Source organism: Rhinopithecus bieti, unplaced genomic scaffold, assembly GCF_001698545.2.
Source record: "Rhinopithecus bieti isolate Rb0 unplaced genomic scaffold, ASM169854v2 scaffold_33200, whole genome shotgun sequence".
In the NCBI taxonomy this organism is placed as follows: Eukaryota; Metazoa; Chordata; class Mammalia; order Primates; family Cercopithecidae; genus Rhinopithecus; species Rhinopithecus bieti.
This window is the reverse complement of record NW_016814013.1, coordinates 91,213-97,581: the sequence shown is the minus strand read 5'-3', so window position 1 is coordinate 97,581 and position 6,369 is coordinate 91,213. Positions and strand designations below refer to the sequence as shown.

Genomic DNA, 6,369 nt, shown 5'->3' with positions numbered 1-6,369 from the left:
TCACTAACAGGCCAGGGTCCAGTACAGGCGTACTGTCTGGGGAGGTGGGGACTCCTCCTTTAAATAGTTTAAAGTTTACATTGTAATCAGGATGGGAGAGAGGGTTGGGATGTCCTTCACATGAGGCCGATGGCACCTGCATACTGCGAAGCTGGTTGGGGTGCTGGGGGTGCAGTGGGGCATGTGTAGCCTCTTTGCCTCATTTTCCCCTGCACTGCCCAGACATCTCCTGGACTGCCTGCACCATCAAGATCTGGATTTCAGAGCAATCTTTGACCACCTGTGGGAAATCGTTACAACAGTTGCAATGCACAAATACCCAAAAGCCCTATGAACCAGAGCATGGTGTGGGTTGATGTGTTGGACAGACCTATAGATCCCAATGAAGAGTTGCACAGTCACAGACTTCTCTGCACAGAGTGGGAACTACAAGTCTCTTATTCGTACAGCAAGAAACAAAACATATGTGCTAGAATATTCTGTAGTTAATCCTATAGAGAAAGCAATGGAACTTAAATCTACTAATATTTCACTTAAGATATGGTTTCAGTAGATGAGAGACTTATATACAAACCACATCCTCAGGACACAGAAAAAAATTGTTTTGACTCAAGAAGCCATAATCACTGAAAGGAGGCAGCCTCAACAGTTACTTTGAAGAACTGATGGCAAGAACGATATTTTCAAATGCTAACAAAGGCCGGGAAGCACTGGAATGGGTCATACATAAAATACATGTTAAATAATGAATTGATGGCTTCCACAAAAGGAGGCATAAGAACTCCGGTGGTGGCTGCCACAGCCTTTGTAGTGAATTGATAATGAATGCGTATAGACAAGTACCCCACATCTCTCCAAGCTGGCAATATATTTATTTTAAAACTATAAACATATTTTAAGTAGAATTTTTAAAAAGTAGGCTGATATAAGACAGTGACTTTAGATCAAAACAAAGAGATGCATGGTGTCTAAATAAAAGGGATCATCTGAAATTAGTGTTGTTTGAAATGACTGTCTAATAGTAGAATTCCAGTATTTATGAAACATTTAACAAATTTTTTGAAAGAAATTCTTCTTCTTAAGGTTTATTTCAAATTCAGGGTACATATGCAGGTTTGTGATTTTGGTAAACTTGTATCATAAGAGTTTGTTGTACACATTATTTTATCACCCAGGTATGAAGCCTGGTGCCCATTATTATTTTTCCTGATACTCTCCCTCCTTCCATCATCCACCTTCAATGGGCTCCAGTGTCTGTTGTTCCCCTCTTTGTGCCCTTGTGTTCTCACCATTCAGCTCCAGCTTATAAGTGAGAACATGTGGTATTTGCTTTTCTATTCCTGCATTAGTTTGCTAAGAAAAAATGGCCCCCAGCTCCATCTGTGTTCCTGCAAAAGACATGATCTTTTTCTTTTTTATGGCTCCATAGTATACCATGGTGTTTATGTACCACATTTTCTTTATCCAGTCTACCATTAAAGAACATTTAGGTTGATTCCATGTCTTTGCTATTGTGAATAGTACACATGCATGTATGGTCTTTATGGCAGAACAATTTATATTCCTTTGGTACATACCCAGTAATGGGATTGCTGGGTCAAATGGTATTTCTGTTATTTGGTCTTTGAGGAATTGCCATGCTGTTTTCCACAATGGTTGAACTAATTTACATTCTCACCAATAGTGTATAAGCAAAATTTTAATATTTTTTTAAAAAGTACTTGGAAGTTTGCATTGACATTGAATCAACTTAAGGTAGAATTTTAAAGTTTTTCACACTTTGGAACCCCACCTGGCTTTCATCCAACCCCGGAACAAAGCAGAGCCATCTCTTATATACAAACAATTGCCCTGCTGCTGTAAACTTCAAAAACTTGCATGAGGAAATTCAATTTAAAAAGAGAACTTGTATAGCTTTCAAATGTATTAATTTGGTTAATAATAACAACTTGCTCTGCAAGTTATTTTAAACAATCATTAAAAACCAGTGTTTGCTGGGTATGGTGGCTCACGCCTGTAATCCCCGTGCTTTGGGAGGCCAAAGTAGGCAGATCACGAGGTCAGGAGTTTGAGACCAGCCTGGCCAACGTAGTGAAATCCTGTCTTTACTAAAGATACAAAAAAATTAGCCAGGTGTAGTAGCGGGCACCTGTAACCCCAGCTACTTGAGAGGCTGGGGCAGAAGAATCATTTGAACCTAGGAGGCGGAGGTTACAGTGAGCTGAGATCACAGCATTTCACTTCAGCCTGGTCTACAGTGCAAGACTCCATCTCAAAAACAAAACAAAACCAACCAACCAGTGTTTTGGTTTACTAATTAAGTATATTTGGAGTGAAAATTATCACTAAAATAATATATGACTCCAAAAAATACATGCTTTTAGTGTAATAAAATGTACTATATTGATTTGTCAAAGTTTTGCAACCTAGTAAAGGTAAAGGTTGCAAAAGGTCCTTGGATTTCCAATTTGTGTTTTGATATGCTGTACCATGGACTGGTTATGTTAACCGGAAAAATAAATTTGTTACTTGAAAATCCAAACAAAACAAAAAGCGGAGGCAGATTAAAGAGGACCAGAGGAAGATTCATAGCCTTGTGCCTTCTGAGTTGGCAACCACCAGGTTCCAGGGCATTAACTCCAGATCAGACAATTCCAGGCAGCTACAGAAGTCTCCTCTAGTGAGTATTGCCCACAATCTGGAAGTCCAAGATCAAAACACCAGTGATTCAGCTCTTTGGTGAGGACTCTCTTTTTATCATGCCAATGGCCATGTTGTATCTCTGTTCTTACATGGCACAGAGGGAGATAAAGAGAGAGAAAGAGGAGAAAGGGAGAGAGGGAGAAGGGGAGAGAACAAGAAGTACATGGTATCTCTTCCTTTTCTCGGAAGGCCACCAATCCCATTATGAAAGCCCCAACCTCATAACTTCATCTTAATGTACTTGTCTCCCAAAGGCTCCATGTCTAAATACCATCACCTTGTGGAATCAAAATCATCATGAATTTTGGGGGACACAATTCAGTCCAGAGCACCAAGTCTATGTGATGCTCTCATAATCTCTGCCCATCTCAGGGCCTGCATCAACTAAGACTCATTTCTTTCTTCAGGCATTTCAGAAGACAGAGATTTTTTTAAAAGGTGCAGCAGAGAATACAATGCATCGATTAACTAATTAATTAATTAATTCTGAGACAGCATCTCACTCCAGCACCCTGGGTTATTTGGGTTACTTCAGTGCCCCTCTGGCAGGCGGTATTGTTTCACATTCATTGCTTGCCTGTATGGGGGCAAGTATACAGGCATCCATTGGGCCAATCCTCTTTTTGTAGCTTGATTACTTTCCAGACTCGGACCTTATTCTTATTCAGCTCATTGAGGTCCACTAATGCTTAACTCATAGCACAGATTTTATTTCACATTAATGGATTCAAAAGTGTGACCAATACCCAATGTCACAATGCTTTTTTAATTGGAAATGAACCAGACATTCAATGGTATCTGAAATAATTTTAATAGTTTAAGTGAAATTAAAAGTTCACCTACAAGCATTGATTCCATTTATATTTATCAATTTATTCATCTGTAACACTTTATCTAGATTTGTTTTTAGAACTAAGACATTAGACAACACTAATTATCGCTCCAAGTTATTTTTTTGTTAACCATTTGCATAGCCTGTGAATATCAGGTGTTCGCCTACACAAAAATCTTAAACACATGGGCATTTTTTTCTGATAATTCAGAAAAATTAATTGTTCTTATGAAACTGACTATATTAAATTAGTCTTATTTATCAAAAAAGTCATTCAAAGAAAGATTATTCTGTTTTTGGTTGAGTTTATGATCTTATAACCTTCATGTAAAATTCTGGCATGTTAAAATATTTAATAAAGGCAAATATAAAACTCATCTAATTAGTAAACCCAGACAAAAATGTATGCTTACATTCCAAAGACATTTCTATTTTTATTTTGTGAATAATTTTAAAGCAAACATTATTAAAGATTACTAAATTCACACAAATTTGAAAAGCATTTGGACTTTCTTACTAAATTTACGAGCACTCATTTACTTATAAGCCAACATGGTGCCATTGTAGAGATAACATATAACATAATACATGTAACATGCACAGAAACACATAGAAACACGTATCCATACACACAAAGATCAAATAGATGTTACCATGAAACTCTAGCCATGACATGGCATCATAAACTCATTATTTTACAAAAGACAGCTGGATACAAATTATTTCAGGACAGGACAAAACTGGGACCTGTCCACATGACTAAACTTTATCTGACCTGATAGGTAATCCAATTAATGCTATGGACCAAACCTTTGGCAACTGCAGTTTCCATAGTAGTTGTATAACTAAAACTTTTTTTAACCATTTTTTCCTTCAGTTTCAAATTAGTTTCCAATGTTACAATCTTAGCTAGAACTGGCTGAACTGCATACACAAAACAAACTTTCCAGGCTGGGCACGGTGGCTCACACCTGTAATCCCAACACTTCGGGAGGCCGAGGCAGTCGGATCACAAAGTCAGGAGATTGAGATTATCCTGGCTAACATGGTGAAACCCCGTCTCTACTAAAAAAAAATACAAAAAATTAGGCGGGTGTGGTGGCGGGCACCTGTAGTTCCAGCTACTCGGAGGCTGAGGCAGGCGAATGGCTTGAATCTGGGAGGTGGAGCTTGCAGTGAGCCAAGAACGTGCCACTGCACTCCAGCCTGGGCGACAGAGCAAGACTCCATCTCAGAAAATAAAAAAAAGAAAAACTTTCCAATAGCTTTCAATTTGCATTATCATAAGTAGTGCATACACAAAAATGGGCCTTAGCTCCTTTTCAGTTTGGGAGAATGTTAAAGTGCCAGGATTATCTCATAACAATGGTAATCATGAACTGTTGGGAACAAGCCTTCCAAAATCTGGCCATAAACTGGCCCCAAAACTGGCCATAAACAAAATCTCTGCAGCACTGTGACATGTTCATAATGGCCATAACACCCACACTGGAAGATTGTGGGTTTACCAGAATGAGGGCAAGGAACACCTGGCCCACCCAGGGCAAAAAACCACTTAAAGGCATTCTTAAACTACAAACAATAGCATGAATGATCTGTTCCTTAAGGACGTGCTCCTGCTGCAGTTAACTAGCCCAACCTATTCCTTTAATTTGGCCCATCCCTTCATTTCCCATAAGGGATACTTGTAGTTAATTTAATATCTATAGAAACAATGCTAATGACTGGCTTGCTGTTAATAAAAATGTGGGTAAATCTCTATTTGGAGCTCTCAGCTCTGAAGGCTGTGAAACCCCTGATTTCCCACTTCACACCTCTATATTGCTGTGTGTGTGTCTTTAATTCCTCTAGTGCCACCGGGTTAGGGTCTCCCTGACCGAGCTGGTCTCGACAAGTGGCGCCCATTCATGGGGGCTCGAATCCAGGTCGAAGGGTCGCCAGAGCAACGGCTGGAGAACATGGAACTAGCTGGAGGACACCCGAGTACTCTTAAAGCAATCCCCATGGTGAGTAAGAAGGGGAGCTTGGAAGTGTCAGGGTAACAATGGGACAAGTGTGGGCTGTGGTTCGTTCCACCTTGGAACTTTTTCACACTGATGATGAGGAGGAAGGAGAGTATAATGAAGTAACAAAAGAGGTTACAGAGCAGGTTTATTTGCCAGCTAAAGCTAAAGTGGCAAAGGAGGGAGAGGTTCATCCCTACCCTTCTGCACACCCTCATTATTATTTTGAAGAAAAAGAGTGGCCTGGCCCTCCAGATCTTTCTTTTCTGGAAGACACTAGGCGAAAAGCCCCAGTGACTGTTCAAGCAGCACCTCTAGCAACCACTCTTAGTTCTCTTCAGGCAGAAATTCAACAAGTTAGATGAGAGGGTGATTTAGAGTCTTGGCAGTTCCCTGTTAGAATACACCCACCAGATCAACAGGGAAATATTATAGCTACATTTGAGCCTTTTCCTTTTAAATTACTCAAAGAATTTAAACAAGCTATAAATCAGTATGGACCAGGTTCTCCTTTTGTAACGGGACTGCTAAAGAATGTTGCTATTTCCAGTCGGATGATTCCTACTGACTGGAGCACTCTTACTCGAGCTTGTCTAACTCCTGCTCAGTTCTTACAATTTAAAACTTGGTGGGCAGATGAAGCTTCCATTCAGCTGCTCACAATGCCCAGGCCTAACCTCAAATTAATATAACTGCAGACCAACTTTTGGGGGTTGGTATCTAAACCAGATACACAAGTGGTCATGCAGGATGATGCCATAGAACAGCTTAGAGGAGTGTGCATTAGAGCTTGGGAAAAAATCACTTCATGTGGAGAACAATACCCTTCCT

The 6,369-nt window shown here is 39.7% G+C and overlaps 1 pseudogene; it reads left to right on the top strand.

Moving 5' to 3' along the window:
- Positions 1 to 222: 222 nt before the first annotated feature.
- LOC108513553 (PRELI domain containing protein 3B pseudogene) lies at positions 223 to 819 on the top strand (annotated as a pseudogene).
- The last annotated feature ends 5,550 nt before the right edge of the window (positions 820 to 6,369 follow it).